This window comes from Cebus imitator, unplaced genomic scaffold (genome assembly GCF_001604975.1).
Source record: "Cebus imitator isolate Cc_AM_T3 unplaced genomic scaffold, Cebus_imitator-1.0 Scaffold356, whole genome shotgun sequence".
Classification (NCBI taxonomy): Eukaryota; Metazoa; Chordata; class Mammalia; order Primates; family Cebidae; genus Cebus; species Cebus imitator.
The window spans coordinates 191,040-208,750 of NW_016107671.1; the positions used below are offsets into that span (position 1 = coordinate 191,040).

General features: G+C 48.1%; 1 protein-coding gene across 1 annotated transcript in view; it reads left to right on the top strand.

The window, feature by feature from the left end:
* The first annotated feature begins 10,869 nt into the window (after nt 1-10,869).
* The window catches only part of FBXO17 (F-box protein 17), a 34,793-nt gene continuing 27,951 nt past the window's right edge, over nt 10,870-17,711 (top strand). Inside the window, exon 1 of the mRNA XM_017506559.2 lies at nt 10,870-11,076. The gene's annotated coding sequence lies outside the window, so the exon portion shown is untranslated. The remainder of the gene's footprint in view (nt 11,077-17,711) is intronic.

The window sequence follows — 17,711 nt, forward strand, 5'->3', positions numbered from 1 at the left end:
TTTAAGTATTTCTAATGTTTAAAAGAGTTTGGCATATTAGGAAATGTAAAACATTTGCCCTATAAATGTTAGTCTTCCAAGGTAAAACGTATAATTGTGTAAATTCATTGCTGTGGAGTTGTAATTTTTCACTGAAACATGAGTAAAAGAATTTTACTCTAGGTAAGTAAATGCAATTGGGATGTTTTAAAGGTCTTGATATGTTTAATTTCTTTTAAGAGTTAGTACTTGGGAAGGTTTTGCTTCTTAGAAGCGTCTGTTGAGGTTCCCAAGAAAATCAAACAGTCGAAATTTGTGAAAGCAGAACACTGAACAGAATTTAATTAAAATTCTAAATGGAATGTGAAGCTATTCCAAATGGAATTGGTTGGACATTAATCAAAGGTCTCCCTAAAAGTGACTGCTGAAATTTATTAGATTTATAAATAAAATAATATCTGTAAGTAGAACTTTGAAGCTTAAAGAAAACAATGTTTACATTGGTAGCTTTAATACACTGAAAATTAATTTAAGGACTGGGCATGGTGGTTCATGCCTGTAATCCCAGCACTTTGGGAGGCCAAGGTGGGCGGATTGTCTGAGGCCGGGAGTTTGAGATCAGCCAGGGCAACATGGAGAGAGCCTGTCTCTAAAAAAATAAAAATTAAAATGAAAGAAAATTAACTTAAAACCAGGCTGTTCTCGAACTCCTAACCTCAGGTGATCTACCCACGTAGGCCTCCCAAAGCGCTGGGGTTACAAGTGTGAGCCACCATGGCCGGCCAAGGCTTCTCCATGTCTTAGCACTGTTGTCTCTACTTGTCTCTTCAGGGTAGCAAGGGTGCCTATCCCAGAGAGTTGCCGGAAGAATTAATACAAAACTGTACCTAGATCTCTTAGCCCAGAATCTGGCACTTAAGGTTTTATTTGATTTTTCTTTTTTATTTATTTATTATGGCACTTAAGATTTTAGAACTAATAATCATAGAACATGATTAGATAACAACCACGAGGATGAGAACCACCGCTATTATAAAAGAATGATGGTCCAGGCCAGGCGTGGTTTTGTGTGTGTGTGTGTGTGCGTGTGTGTAATTTTATAACTTTATTTGATGTAATTGACCGTCAGCGATTAGTGCTCATCCATACTGACTCACTGTAGGTTTTTGAAAGCGGTAACAGGTACATAGGTAACCAAAGTATAGAGCTTATTTGGTGAATCTTCATCCTCATTACGTTTTCTGGATAACCACACATGGATTCGGTGTGGGACATTCCTTATTCCTTTGGCCCAGACAGCTTTGTTGAGCCTGGCATCAATGTGCCCGAGGGGCGCGCTTCTTGAAGTCCACTCCGTGGCTGCGCTTGTGAATGTTGATGGTATGTTCTGGGGTCAGCACCTCGTTGATGGCAGAATGCACTTTTTCTTCTTCCCACCCTTCTTTGCTGGAGCCATTCTGCCCGTTCAAGTTGAAAAGCAACATGGTGGTTTATGCCTGTAATCCCAGCACCTCAGGAGGCCGAAGTGGGAGGATCACCTGAGGTCAGGAGTTTAAGACCAGCCTGGCCAACATAAGTGAAACCCCATGTCTACTAAAAACACAAAAATTAGCCAGGCATGGCAGAGTGCACCTATAATCCCAGTTACTTGGGAGGCTGAGGCAGGAGAATCGCTTGAACCCTGGAGGTGGTGATTGCAATGAGCCAAGATTGCATCGCTGCACTCCAGTCTGGACAACAGAGTGAGACTCTGTCTCAAAAATGGAAAAAAGAAAAAAGAACTATGGTGTGTGCTACGCTGAATAACCCCCTACCTGCCAAAATTATCTAGGTTCTAACCTCTGGAATTTGCTAATGTTTCCTCATATGGCAAAAATAACTTTACAGATATGACGTTACGGGGGAGAGGGGTTCTTTGTTTTTTAGAGACAGGGTCTCTCAACGTTGCCCAGGCTGCTCTCGAATTCCTAGGCTCAAGTGATCCTCCTGCCTCAGCCTCCCAAGCTGCTGGAACTACAGGCGTGAGCCACCACACCTGGCCAAAGTTATGGGTTTTGAGACGAGAACATTATCCCAGAGTATCTAGGTGAAAATGCAGCCCAGACCCCCACATGGCCTCCTGTGACACCCTTGCAGATAGGAGTCTCTCCAGGTGGCATGTGGCTTGAGAATTTTGGGGGCGCTTACTCTATGAATATGTGCCTTGGCTGGGTGTGGTGGCTCAGGCCTGTAATCCCAGCACTTTGGAAGGGTGAGGCAGAAGGATCACCTGAGACCAGGAAACTAGCCCTGGGAACATGGTGAGACCCCATCGCTACCAATAGGCTAGGTAACAGAGCAAGACCTTATCAGGAAAAAAAAAAAAAAAAGCCAAGTGTGGTGGTGCACACCTACAATCCCAGCTACTTAGGATTCTGAGGTGGGAGGATCACTTGAGCCCAGGAGGTCGAGGCTGTCGTGAGCGGTGATCATGCCACTGCACTCTAGCCTGGGCAACAGAGCGAGACCTCGTCTCAAAACAGAACAAAAAAAGTGTGTGTGTGCGTGTGTGCCTTCAGTCCTGTGCGTGTGTGTCTGTCTCTATCCCTACCGGAGGTTGTGTCTTTATGTCTGTATCGATATCTACACGGATATTTTTTGTGCCCTACATTTTCCCAGGAGGGATCCTTGCAAGTTTCCTTTTTTGTTCAGAAGACTTTCCTCTATCTGAAATGTGTTTTAATTTTTAAATTTCTGCCCTCCAACTATGCGCATCTTCCCAGTGCAGATGTATTTCTAATTGATAACTGGGTCCCTTGGCAGCCATCACTAAGGCAAGGCTGGACAGCTCTGTTTTGAGCATTTTTTTGTGTCTTCTAAGGCCTCATAATGCAGGAGTCTGCAGGCCCAGGCTCTTGGCTGAGTGCTTCAAGAGGATCATCCCAGGAGCTGCTACAGACGGAGGATTTTTCTCAGCCATGTTGCCGGCCAGAGACCTCTACCATTTTTGTACTCCAGCCTGGGCGACAAGAGTGAAACTCCGCCCACCCCCTCTCAAAAAAGTAGAATTGTTTATTTTTCATTTTTTAGAGACCTCTGGCTAGCAACCCTACTGCCCAGGCCTCGAACTGCTCCAGGTTTGTTGCAGAAGGCACCCTGCCCACTCAGCCTGCCTGGCCACACCTGGCTTGCACTCCGGCGTGGATCCCACAGCCACCGTGACCTGGCAGAAGGGGGTGTGTGAGTCAGCAAGTGTGGGGTCCCACTGACCCCTGCAAGCAGCGACACAGAGATGGGCTCCATGCAGGGCTTGGGGCTGGACCAGATGTGTTGCAAGCGACTCCCACTGTGGAATCCAGTGTTCAGACAAGGAGAACACGGTAGCACACAAACAGGGAAGCTCATGACCCTGAAGCCCCAAAGGGGGTGTTACAGCATGCTAACAGTCTGTTAGTCCCTCCACAGCTTGATGAATGGGGGCATGTTAGCAGCTCTGTCATGTTGCCCCCCTCTGGCCTGTGGCTCTGGGGCTGGCCTGGCCCTGCCACTGCTTTCTGTTGCATGGGGTGGCCGCTAGGCACTAGTTTTAGGGAGCTATGGTGCTACTGCTTTCTTTGTATCTGCATTCAGCAGGGTCTCAAGTTCTTGTCCCATGTCCAAGAAGAATGAGATCACACTGACAATTGACGGGTGAGAAGGTTGGAGAAGAATGGAGAAGAGTTGTATTATTAAGTGACCTAACAGCTCTCAGCAGAGAGGGGATGTGAGGGTAGTCCCTCACCCTAAGTCAGGTGGTCTCTCCCTCTGTGCGGCTGGGTCTGAGGCTTTTATGGATTTAGAATGGGGGAGTGCATGCTGATTGGTTTGTGAGTATGCAAAAAAGGCTGAAACAAAGGCACCATTCAAAGATGGGCATGACAGTGTAAAAAACCAATTAGGGATTGGGAGCAGTGGCTCATACCTGTAATCCCAGCCCTTTGGGAGGCCAAGGCAGGTGGATCACAAGATCAGGTGTTTGAGATCAGGCCAATATGGTAAAACCTCGTCTCTACTAAAAATGCAAAAATTAGCCAGACGTAGTGGCAGGTGCCTGTAATCTCAGCTACTTGTGACGCTGAGGCAGGAGAATCACTTGAACCCAGGAGGTGGAAGTTGTAGTGAGCTGAGATCACACCACTGTCCTCCAGCCTGGGCAAAGAGCGAGACTCTTGTCTCAAAACAAACAATTAGGGAGGGGTATATTGGCGTAAAATAGGTGAAGGATGGGGAGGAATCAGAGGAAAGTGCACCAAACGGGAAGACTAGTTCTCAATCTGGTCCGTGGATTTATCCAAGACTTGCAGCTTGGACTTCAGGTTTAAAACTGTCTTTGGCTTGAAGGTGGGGTTTCACTGGGGACCCACCCTATCTGCCTAGGGATTTGATTGCCTCACCACCACAGACAACCACAGGCCAGGATATTCACGTGATGGATGATAGGCCCAGGCTGTGCACTGCACAAGGGGAGGGACTGTGAGACACGTGCCCAGTAGCATGGGCCATCTCTCCAGAGGCTGGAAAGTTAGGTTTGTATGTGACAGCCGCCTATTTTTCACTGTCTGCAATCATTGTGCCTTTTTTTTTTTCTTTGAGACAGAGTCTCACTTTGTCACCCAGGCTGGAATGCAGTGGTGGGATCTCAGCTGGCTGCAGCCCCCACCTTCCAGGTTCAAGGGATCCTTGTACCTCAGTATCCCAGGTAGCTGGGACTACAGGCATGTGCCACCACACCAGGCTAATTTTTGTATTTATATTTGTATTTTTTCATATTTATTTACGAAACACAATCTTGCTCTATCGCTCAGGCTGGAGTGCAGTGGCATGATCTTGGTTCACTGCAACCAGTGCCTCCCGGGTTCAAGCAATTCTCCTGCCTTAGCCTCCCAAGTAGCTGGGATTATAGGTACGCTCTGCCATGCCCAGCTAATTTCTGTATTTTTAGTAGAGACGGGGTTTCACTACGTTGGCCAGGCTGGTCTCAAACTCCTGACCTCGTAATCCACCTGCCTTGGCTTCCCGAAGTGCTGGGACTACAGGTGTGAGCCACCGCACCAGGCCTGATTTTTATATTTTTAGTAGAAACAGGGTTTCACTATGTTGGCCAGGCTGGTCTCGAACTCCTGAGCTCAAGTGATCTGCCTGCCTCAGCCTCCCAAAGTGCTGAGATTACAGGCATGAGCCACTACACCCAGCCCATTGCACCACTTTTAAAACACAACACCTAACCAGTAAGTGCAGAAAAATAGGCAAAGGTGATTAACAAACAAATTATGGAGAAAGAAATGCAAATGGTTCTGAAACACATGAAAAGATGACCAATGTCCTCACCTTAGGAGAAATGCCAAGGAAAATACCAGGACGATACCTTTTTTTCATTCTATTTTCACTTCTTAGATAGGCAAAGATGTAAACTTTGTTTGTTTGTTTTCAGACAGGGTCTCGCTCTGTCACTCAAGCTAACGTGTAGTGGTGCAATCACAGCTCACCGCATCCTTGATCACCCGGGCTCAGGCGATCCTCTTGCCCCAGCCTCCCAAGTAGCTACAACCACAGCCACGCACCACCATAACCACCTAATTTTTAAATTTTCTGTAGAGATGGGGGTTGCACCGGCTGGTCTTGAACTCCTGGTTTCAAGTGATCCTGTGGCCTCCCAAAGCACTAGGGTTCCAGGCATGAGCCACCGTGCCCAGCAATGTAAACTTTTATAACACATCAGATTGGCATCATGGTGGATGGGAATGACAGTTGGGGTTTTATTGTGATGGAAGGCTTTAGATTTAACTGGGTAGAAACGGGCCTTGCTCAGCAGAAAGAGCTGCAGAGTAGGTACATCAGCCTGTACCATGTGAGGAGACACCAGGAACAAATGTGACTCCGAGGGAAAGCACGACCAGGACCATAAATAAAACCTCCCTTCCTGCTCAGATCCAAGCACGTGGACCGGCTCTGAGTAACACCCACATTCAGTGGGCTGCCCTGCTAGAAGCTCCCCGGGCCTCGCTGCCGGTCCTGAATCATCAGCCTTCCTGAAACTGACTCGGATCTACAGCTGAAACCTCAGCACGTCTCAGACGGTAACCAAGGCTCCTTACACTGGGCGAGTCAAAACACTCTCCCTGCAGGAAAGGAGCCTAAACACTAGAATAGCAATAATAAAGAAACAAGGTCAGGCACGGTGGCTTGTGCCTGTAATCCCAGCATTTTGGGAGGCCGAAGCAGGTGGATCGCTTGAGCTCATGAGTTCGAGACCAGCCTGGGCAGCATGGCAAAGTCCCATCTCTACAAAAAATAGAGAAATTAGCTGGGTGTGGTGGCATGCCCCCTGTAGTCCCAGCTACTTGGGGCTGAGGTGGGAGGATCACTTGAGCCCAGGAGATCAAGGCTGCAGTGAGCTGTGATCCTGACACTACCCTCCAGCCTGGATAACAGAGCCAGACCCTATCTCAAAAATAAATAAATGAATGAAAAATAAACAATTCCAGTTTTGTTTTGATTTTGGCAAGGGTAGGTATGTGGACGGAGTTTCACTCTCGTTGTCCAGGCTGGAGTGCAATGGTGCAATCTTGGCTCACTGCAACCTCCCATGTTCAAGCAATTCTCCTGCCTCACCCTCGCTGAGTAGCTGGGACTACAGGCATGTGCCAGCATGTCCGGCTAAGTTTTGTATTTTTAGTAGAGATGGGTTTTCACCATGTTGGCCAGGCTGGTCTCTAACTCCTGACCTCATATGATCCACCCACCTCGGCCTCCCAAAGTGCTGGGATTACAGCCGTGAGCCATTGCACCCAGATCACTTTTTGTAATGATAGTAATAAAGAAACAAGTTCAGGCCAGGTGCAGTGGCTCATACCTGTAATCCTAGCACTTTGGGAGGCCGAGGTGGGCGGATCATGAGGGCAAGAGATAGAGACCATCCTGGTCAACATGGTAAAACCCCAGGAGATAGAGACCATCCTGGTCAACATGGTAAAACCCCATCTCTACTAAAAATACAAAAATTAGCTGTGCATGGTGGTGCATGCCTGTAGTCCCAGGTACTCAGGAGGCTGAGGCAGGAGAATCACTTGAACCCAGGAGGAGGAGGTTGCAGTGAGCGGAGATCATGCCACTGCACTCCAGCCCAGCGACAGAGGGAGACTCCGTCTCAAAAAAAAAAAAAGAAGCAAGTTCAAATCCATGGGTATTAGCACACTGGTGACACCTGTCGGCACAAGTATGCATTAGTTTTGTAATCATTATAATAGCATACAATTGCTTTGTCTATTTGTTAAGGTATTTACAACATTTGCAAGCACCTGACATTAGATTTGTGAAGGGTTTAAGCAATGGCATTTGGAAGGAATGTTGAAATGATTAGGGAAATCTGGTTTGGAGGAAGATTTAGAGGAACAGCTGTTTAATGATTTTTATCAAAGAACAAAGATTAGTTAGTATTCCTGTCCTTACACACGCAAGCCCCTGAATGTCTGAGAATTTAGCAGCATGGAAAAATTGCTACTTGTGGATGGGCGTGGTGGCTCTCGCTTATAATCCCAGACTTTGGGAGGCTGAGGCAGGCAGATCAGTTGAGCCCAGGAGTTCAAGACCAGCCTGGCCAACATGGTGAAAACTGTCTCTACTAAAAATACAAAAATTATCCGGGCATGGTGGTGGGCACCTGTAATCCCAGCTACTCAGGTGGCTGAGGCACAAGAATCTCTTGAGCCCGGGAGGCAGAGATTGCAGTGAGCTGAGATCACACCACTGCACTTCAGCCTGGGCAACAGAGCGAGACTCTGTCTCAAAATAATAATAATTAATAATAAAATGAACTAAAAAAGAGGAAGCTCCCTATATAGTGATATGGAAAGATTATCAAAATTTATTAAATGAACCAGGCCTGGTTATAGGCACATGCCTATAATCCCAGCACTTTGGGAGATCGAAGTGGGAGGATGTCTTGGAGTCAGAAGTTCGAGATCAGCCTGGGAAACATGGCAAAACCCCATGTCTGCAAAAAATACAGTGCCATAGTCCAGCTACTCAGAAGAATGGCTTGAACTGGGGAGATCACACCACTGCACTCCAGCCTGGGTGACAGGGCGAGACCCTGTCTCAAAAAAAAAAAAAAGGCAGAGAAGATGGGCTCAGATGAGAGTCTGTTTGTCTGTCTGAGCCTCCTGTGCCCTCTCCTCACCCTCTTCCCCAGGGAACGGGCCACCCAACATTCAAGTGTAGGAAAAGCAAGAACTGAAGGGTGGTTCCCTAAAGAGATCCAACTCTGACAGCCTGAGGTGGTAACTACAGTAGATGCTGGCATCTGAAATGAAAAAAAAAAAAAAAAAAAAAAAGGCAGCCAGCCCTACCCTGGCACTTGGGGCGGAGGGGAGGAGCAGCTGGAAGTAGGGCTCTTGGACCCTTCTCCGCCCACAAGTGAGACCAGCCTGTTGGCAAGTCCTCCGCCCCAGACACAAAGCTCCCATTCATGCTGTAATATAGGCCCACGCCAGTGGAAAAACTCAGATATTTAGAAGAGGAAGCGCACCCCTGTCACCTGCAGACACCAGCCTCATCCCTTGTTTGGGAAAGTCAAGAGACAAGCAAGGCTGACCAAATAGGAAGAGAAAAATCAGCGCTGAGCAATGGGACCCAAAGTCAACAGCTAATTCAGGACCCAATCAAGGTGCAACTACAATATTTGGTTGTTAAGATCTCTTTGGTCTCTTTTATAATAACAATAATTATTTTTTAGAGATGGGGTCTCACTATGTTGCCCAGGCTGGAGTGCAGTGGCTATTCACAGGCACCATCCCACTACTGATCAGCACGGAGTTCTGACCTGCTCCATTTCCGATCTGGGCCGGTTCACCCCTCCCTAGGCAACCTGGTGGTCACCCGATCGGCATAGTGAACTACAGCCCAGAACTCCTGGACTCAAGCGATCCCCCAGCCTCAGCCTCCCGAATAGCTGGGACTACAGGTAGGCGCCACCGTACCCGGCTCTTTTGTAATTATTTGTATGTTGACTTTTTGAAGAGTCCTGGCCAGTTGGGGATACCCCCATTCTCAATGCAAGATGATTTCCATTTTTTGTTTGTTTGTTTGTTTTGAGACAGAGTCTTGCTCTGTTGTCCAGGCTGGAATGCAGTAATGCAATCATAGATCACTGTAACCTTGACGTCGTGGGCTCAAGCAATCCTCCCATCTCATCCTCACAAGTATTAATGGCTGAGTCTATAGGTGTGTACCACCACACCTGGCTAATTTTTTTTTGCAGAAATAGGGACTCTGGTCTCGAACTCCTGGGCTCAAGTGATCCTCCCACCTCCTCTTCCCTAAGAGCTGGGATTACAGGCATGAGTCACCAGGCACGACCTATTTTCTCATTATTAAATTTAGGTTCAAAGTTTAGGTCTGGCCAGGCGCGGTGGCTCACACCTGTAATCCCAGTACTTTGGGAGGCCTAGGCGGACGGATCACCTGAGGTCAGGAGTTTGAGAACAGCTTCACGAACGTGGCGAAACCCCATCTCTAGTAAAAAATACAAAAATTAGCCGGGCATGGTGGTGGGTGTACCTGTAATCCCAGCTACTCGCGAGGCTGAGGCAGGAAGAATTGCTTGAGCCCGGAAGGCGAAGGTTGCAGTGGGCCGAGATCGTGCCACTGCACTTTAGCCTGAGCGACAGAGCGAGACTCTGTCACAAAAAAATAAATAACCCCCCCCCCAAATCCGGAATGCAAAACAAATATAGGCCTACGCCTTTCACATAAGGAACTGCGTGTGGATCTGTGCTAAAAACCCTACCAATAATACAGTAATTTTACAACCTACAGCAGAAAATGCTTTCAAAGGCGGTCGGTACAAATAATATTAGTCAAATTAGCGTTGGCTCTGAGCCCGGCACTGCTGCGCGCTGCACACGCAGAGTCTCACGCGTCCTCACGATGGCGCTGTGGGGCCTGGCGGAGGTTTCTAGGGGAAGGGGCCTTGGGGAATCCAGGCTCTCCGGCTGTGCGGTCCCCGCCCACCCCAAACTAGCGACTTAGACTGCGTGCAATAGACCAGGTATCTCTGGACTTCAGTTTCTCAGGAGAGGCGTCCACGAGGAGGTCATGCATATAAAGCGTTTAGCACCGTGGCAGATACGAGCCAGTGGGCCTGGAGAATGATTTACAAACGTGGGCGCGAGGCCTGGCGTCCAGAAAACTAGCTCTGGGGTGTCTGAGATCAGTCACCTTGAGGTCCCTGGTGCAATCTGGGGCCATGAGAAGGGACTGCAAAGACCCAAGGGAGGTAAAGGGAGAAAACGGGTCGTGGCCCCATCCTGACCGATACTGAACCTCCGGATTAATTCAGTTGTCTCTAGCTGGGGGCATGGGGAGGACGGGGGAGTCCTAGGGTGGGAGGGCACAGGTTTGTCATTGCTGCAGAGAGTGTGTGTGGTGGAGGGGCTGAATTTCAGACCAGGCCCGGGCTTCTGAGAATCTAGCCCTGGGAAGCAATGTAAATACAAGAAAATCCCCGTGGCCAGGGACTTTGATCCAAGGGTTTCGTATCAGGCCCTGGGTCGGGATCACAGCTAAGCGGTTTACCAGCCGTGGACCTGTGCACGATCCCATCGATGTTGTGAATGGTGGAGGCGGCCGCGGGCAGGAGGCCAGAACCGGGAGGGAACTGGACGTGGATGGGGGCAGGGGAGCTAGGACCAGTCCCCCCGCGGGTGGGGGGGGCTTGGGGACCTGAAATTCGTCCACTCAGAGGAGGCGGCTCTCCCAGCTGCGGGCTCAGGATCTGGGGGCGAGGGCTGGCCCCGCTCCCCGCCGCATCCCCCTCGCCACCCGCAGCCCTGCCAGGTCCCCCGCCCGCCCGCACACCCTCGCTCGCTCCCGCCCCGCCCCCGCCCGCGGGATCTCAGAGTCGCCGCCCCCGGCGCCGGGCTGCAGCCGCCACGCCCCAGGAGAGGACCGACCGCTCAGACCGCCTGTCCCGGGGCTCCCTGGGCCACGCCAATCCCGGGGAGCCCCCCGACTGCCTCCCAGAGCAAAGTGGGGAAGAGAAGCTTAGCCCGCCGCTGCCGCCTCCGAGCAGGCCGCCAGGTGAGCGCCGGGACAGATAGGGGACCGAGGTCGGGAGCCAAGCGTCAGTCGGGTTCTCGCCTGCAGCCTGGGCGCCTCGGGAAGGATTCCCGCCCCAGGCCCTGCCCGGAGGGGCGGCTCCCTGGGAGTCTGGTAACCCGCAGCGTCCCTTCCCCGGGCCCTGCCGCGGCCTGAGGCTCCTTTAAACCCAAAGTTATACAAATGTACGTTAGAAAGCCCTAAATCTGGAAGGGCTTTGCTTTGAAAGTAGGTGTTCGAATGCCCAGGCTTCTCCACCCCTGCGCTCGTCCGCCGAGGCCACCATCCAAAACCCCTGCCAAACGCTGCAATCCTACACGTGGGCGCCACAGCCTGGGGAAGGCTAGGCCGCTTTTTACCGTTGCTGGATTTTCTGTCTTCTGGCCTGCAGTCCCTTCGCAGAATCAGTGAATCAGAAGCCTCGGAGGGCGGTTTCTTGATTTAGCAACTTGGGCACATTATGTGTTTCGCCACGGCCGCAACTCTCGATTTAAATGTTATGCTGCTATGTTACTTTTGCAGTGTTAGCGAGTTGTTCTAAAGCTCTGTATATTGCCTCTTCAACTTTAGACAGCGTCTGTTTACTCCATAGTTTGAAAGACAAATAGTAAAATGTTCCAGTGACACACGACACTCAGACACATAGAACATGGCTTTGCATGGAAAACAACACGCCTTTAAACCTCTCCCTCACCACCGCCCCCAACCCCTGTCGGCCAAATGCATTTTTTTTTTTTTGTAATTACATTACTTTTCAAAAATGGCAAAAAGTAACTCACGATCGCTGCTGCCTCGTTTTTAACTTTTTCCACTTTTGATTCCTTTGATTCCTTTGGTGTCTATTGCCAAATCTTTAAAGCAGATTTTTGAATTATTTATTTCATCAACTTTTAGATGAGGCATCCATGGGTCCCTTGCTAAAACAGGAGACAATTTTCATCATCTCCATGTTCTCCTCGTCTCTGTATAATCACCTCCTGTACAGTCAGGGCATTACTTTTAACTTCTCTATTGGGTGCTTTTCTACCATTAAATAATTTTTTAAAACTTGGATTGATTGTTCCATTAAATATACCTAATACCTGTTGACTCTCTTTTTGTAAGGCTTGTCTAAGGCGCTTCTTTTAAAAAATAGATCTTTAGGCCAGGCGCAGTGGCTTACTGCTGTAATCCCAGCACTTTGGGAGGCTGAGGTGGGAGGATCACCTGAGGTCAGGAGTTGGAGACCAGCCTGGCCAACATGAAATCCCATCTCTACTAAAAGTACAAAAATTAGCCTGGCATGGTGGCGGGCGCCTGTAATCCCAACTACTCAGGAAGCTGAGGCAGGAGAATTGCTTGAAGCAGAGGTTTCAGTGAGCCTAGAACGTGCCACTGCACTCCAGCCTAGGCGACAAGAGCAAGACTCCATCTCAAAAAAAAAAAAATATATATATATATATATATATCATATATGTTGCCCAGGCTGGAGTGCAGGGTTGTGATCATGACTCTGGAGATTTGACCTCCTGGGATCAAGAGATCCTCCCACCTCAGCCTCCTGAGTAACTGGGGCCCCAGGCACACACCCCCAAACCCCAATAATTTTTGTATTTTTTGTGGGTATGGGGTTTTGCGGTGTTGCCCAGACTGATCTCAAACACCTAGGCTCAAGCCATCTACCTGTCTCCGCCATCGAAAGTCCTGGGATTACCGGTGTGAGCCACTGGCGCCCAGACAAAAAGATATATTTTTAAAGTAACATTTTTGTATATGTGTAACTGTTCATTTCTCCAATTCTAGTCAAGTTCTACATATGGCTTACAAATCAAATAGAAAAGTTTGCATTAATTTTTTTCTGTGATAAAAGTAATACAGTCTCTTTTGGAAAAATGGAAAAGGCAGTGTTTTAGACTAAAAGAGGTGAGTGAGACCTCACCACCCCCAGTGGTGTTTGAGCCTCCGCGGGGATCTTGTTAGGAGGAAATAGCCACAGAAGACCGGCTAGAGACAGGGAAATTGTTCACGGAGTGGGTATTGACGGCAGAATGGATTTCTCTTTATGGTGTTAAGAAGGATCACCTTTAAACCCATAGGTTGCCCTTATTCTTAGGAGAGTCATCAACGCTGCCTGGTGCAGTGATTCACGCCTGTAATCCCAGCACTTTGGGAGGCTGAGGCGTGTGGACGACCTGAGGTCGGGAGTTTGAAACTAGCCTGGCCAACATGCTGAAACCCCGTCTCTACAAAAATACAAAATTTAGCAGGACATGATGGCAGGTACTTGTAATCCCAGCTACTCGGAAGGCTGAGGCAGGAGAATCACTTGAACCCCGGAGGTGGAGATTGTAGTGAACTGAGATCACGCCATTGCACTCCAGCCTGGGTGACAAGAGCAAAACTCTGTCCAAAAAAAAAAAGAGAGAGAGAGATAGAGCACAAACATGGCAAAACGTGGAGCATATAGTGATGTTCATTTGAATACTCTTTCAACTTGTCTATATAATGAAATTTCACCGTAAAAATTGGGGGAAAATAAAGTAAGATCATTTTGAAACAAAGAGACGGAAGACACGTATACCGCAGCCAAACTATGGAGTCCTGCATACCAGAATTCCAATACCAGCAGGTTGTTTTTTTCCTTTGAGATGGGGTCTCCCTCTGTCATCCAGGCTGCAGTGCAGTGGCATCATCACAGCTCAGTACAGGCTTGATCTCCTGGGTTCAAGCAATTCTCCTGCCTCAGCCTCCCGAGTAGCTGGGACTGCAAGTGCACACTACCACACCCAGCTAATTTTTGTATTTTTAGTAGAGAGCGTGTTTCACTGTGTTGGCCAGGCTGGTCTCAAACCCCTGACCTCAGGTGACCCACCTGCCTTGGCCTCCCAAAGTGCTGGGATTCCAGGTGTGAGCCACTGCACCCGGCCTAGCTTTTATTTTGTTTTGTTTTGTTTCTGTTATTTTTCCTTGGTCCCACTTTACAAAACCCGCCATTCTCTTACTACCCAGTGAGGGTCTCAGTCTGTTTTGTGGGACGGAGGATCATCATTCAGGAATCTTGACTAAAAGCCCATTAGCTCTATAACGAACTTTGTTGTCACTTTGTGTTTTGACGTGGCTCTGTTGCTTCTTTGCTCGGTGACTGTGCACACATTGCTTCCCTCCTCCAAGCCTCAGTTTCCCCATGTGTCTACTTCGTGGAGTGGTTTGAAGCTTCTGTGAGATTTTGTGAAGCACTTCCCACATGCCTGGAGCAAAATAAGTGCTCAGTTAACAGTAGCTGTTAGTATTTTGTGAAGGCACTTCCTTAACTGCCGTAGCATGTTCACCTATGACTAACAATGTTAACATAACTGGTGCACCCGGCTCCTTCCTTTTTCTTTTTCTTTTCTTTTCTTTTTTTTTTAAATTGAGACAGGGTCTCACTCGCACCCAGGCTGGAGTGCAGTGGCACAGTCTCAGCTCACTGCAGCCTCAGCTTCCTAGGCTCAGGTGATCCTCCCACCTCAGCCTCCCGAGTAGCTGGGACCGCAAGCGCACACCACCGTGCCTGGCTAATTTTTTTAATGTTGTTTGCATGTTACCCAGACTGGTCTCAAACGCTTGGGCTCAAGCCATCCTCCTGCCTTGGCTTCCCAAAGTGCTGGGATTACAGGCTTGAGCCACCGTGCCCAGTCACCACTCTTTTTCTAGGGATAGATTTGGAACTTGGTGTTTTCTTTTTCCTTTTGAAAATTCATCGAACGATCATGCCAGAGGTTCAGTTTTTGTCCTGCTGTGTTTCGCCTTGTTATTTCCTAAGCACGCCTGTCCTTATCCCACATTCTTCTAGTCTCTGGTCACAGCAGATGGAGGTGCCCACGTGGACTCCTCCATCCCATAGCTGGGCGTTTGATGCTAATCATAGCAACTCCTCACAGTGGCAGCAAACATTTGTCAAGGGCCAGGCCCTCATCTCATGAAATTTCCCCACAACCGTGAGGGACAGGGGTTATTAGAGGTCCATCATCTCTGATCCAAAACTCTTGGAACCAGATGCATTTGGGAATCTAGACTTTGAACTTTTTTTTTTTTTTTTTGAGATGGAGTCTCCTCTGTCACCAAGACTGGAGTGCAGTGGCCCCATCTTTGCTCACTCTATCCTCCACCTCTCAGGTTCAAGCCATCCTCCTGCTTCAGCCTCCCGAATACCCGGGATTATAGGCATGCAACACCATGCCCAGCTAATTTTTGTATTTTAGTAGAGATGAGGTTTCACCATGTTGACCAGGCTGGTCTTGAACTCCTGACCTCAAGTGATCCGCTCCCCTCAGCCTCCCAAAGTGCTGGGATTACAGGCAAGAGCCACCGTGCTCAGTCTAGACTTTGAATATTAAGCAAGTTGTACAGAGCCCATTTGATATGTGACGTTAGACCCCTAGTAGGGCTGAGGAGCATTTGTGTGATCAAACACTAATATGCCTTCAGTGAAGTTCAGGTTCATTCTCACGGGACAGCCAAAGACTACACCAAACTTTATGACAGCTCAGCTCAAGTCAGCTTCTGCCACAAAGTGGGTCTGGGAAAAGCTTTCGGTTTTCTGAGCTTTTGAACATGCAGACTGTGGATGAGAGATGTAGACCTGCACATTTCCCATCTTGCAGAGGGGACATCCTCACACACACAGAGAGAAAGGATCGGGCACGGTGGCTCATGCCTATAATCCCAGCACTTTGGGAGGCCGAGGTGGGCAGATCATTTGAGGTCAGGAGTTCGAGACTAGCCTGGCCAACATGGTGAAACCCCATCTCTACTAAAAATACAAAAATTAGCTGGGCATGGTGGTGTGTGCCTGTGGTCTCAGCTGTAGAGGAGGCTGAGACAAGAGGATCAATTTAGTGCAGGAGATGGAGACTGCAGGGGGCTCTGACTGCACCAGTGCACTCCAGCCTGGGCAACACAGTGAGACCCTGTCTCAGAAACAAAATGCTTTTTTTTTTCTTTTCATAATCATTCATGTTCTGGGTACTTGTGGCTTATTCCTTATTTTGTATGTGTATTATTTGTATTATTGTGCTATGTAGTAGTCCATCTTATCTTATTAATGACTTACTTGTATGTGCTACGGTGGACGGGCATCTGGGACATTTCCAGTCTGAAGCTGTTAGGAACAATACCACCATGAGTGTTCTTGCATGTTTCCTGGCTCTGGGGTGGAGTTGCTGTGTCATGGGGCAGGAAAACTTTCATTTTTCAGTAAAAAATGTCCAATGGGCTGGGCACAGTGGCTTGTGCCTATAATCCCGGCACTTTGAGAGGCCAAGGTGGGCAGATCATTTGAGGTCAGGCATTCAAGACCAGCCTGGCCAACATGGTGAAACCCTGTCTCTATAAAAATACAAAAATTAGCTGGGCATGGTGGCGCACGCCTATAATCCCAGCTACTTGGTGGACTGAGGCACAAGAATCACTTGAACCTGAAAGGCAGAGGTTGCAGTGAGCTGAGATCACGCCACTGCACTTCAGCCTGGACAACAGAAGGAGACTCAAAAAAAAAAAAAAAAAATGTCCAACAGTTTCCAAAGTGATTCCAAATGGATTTCACCAGGAATGTATGGGAGTTCTCTTTGATAGTATTTTTAGTGAATTGCAGGGACATTGCACTGTTTTGTTTGCTCTTTTCTTTTCTTTTCTTTTTTTTGAGACAGGTTCTCACTCTGTCACCTGGGCTGGAGTGCCGTGGCAGGATCTTGGCTCACTGTAACCTCAGCTTCTGGTCTCAAGAGATCCTTCCACCTCAACCTCTCAAATAACTGGGACTCCACACACCCGCCGCCATGCCTGCTAACTTTTTTGTAGAGATGGGGGCAGAGAGGGTCTCACTAAGTTGCCCAGGCTTGTCTTGAACTCATGGCCTCAAGCGATGGTCCCATCTCAGCCTCCTGAAGTGCCAGGATTACAGGCGTGAGCCATCGCACCCGGATGTACGTTTGCCTTCACATTGTCAAGGTGGAAACATCTACAGTCTGTTCTGTTTCCATATTTAAGCCCTACATGCTTTAACTGCAAAGTTTGCAGTGTTTTTTGAAAGCCGCTTTTTTGAGGCATAATTTACATACTAAAAAATTCAGCCCTTTGAAAGTGGACAACGTCGTGGTTTTTAGTGACTTTACAGAGTTGTGCAACCATCACCACCATGACAAAAAGCGTCTTCATCACCCCCAAAATATCCCTCGTGCCTATTTGCAGTCACTCTGCTCCCAGCCTAGCCCCATGCAACTACTAATCTACTTTCTGATCAAATAGATCTGTCTTTTCTGGTCATTTCCTAGAAGTACTTCATATAATATGTGGTGTTTTGCGTCTGGCCTCTTTGATGTAGCATATTGCTTTGGGTTTTTTCATACTATAGCATGTTTATTCCTTTTTATTGCTGAACAATATTCTATTTTGTGGAATTTTCTATGGGCACATTTTATTTATCCATTCATCAGCTGATAGGCATTTGGAGTGTTTCCAAATGCATAACGCTGCTGTGAACGCTCACATATGAGTGCATGGAGGAAGGAGGTATGTTTTCATTTCTCTTGGATAATCTAGTCATAGAATTGCTGGATCTCATGTAAGTTTGTTTAACTTTTTTTTTGAGACAGAGTTTT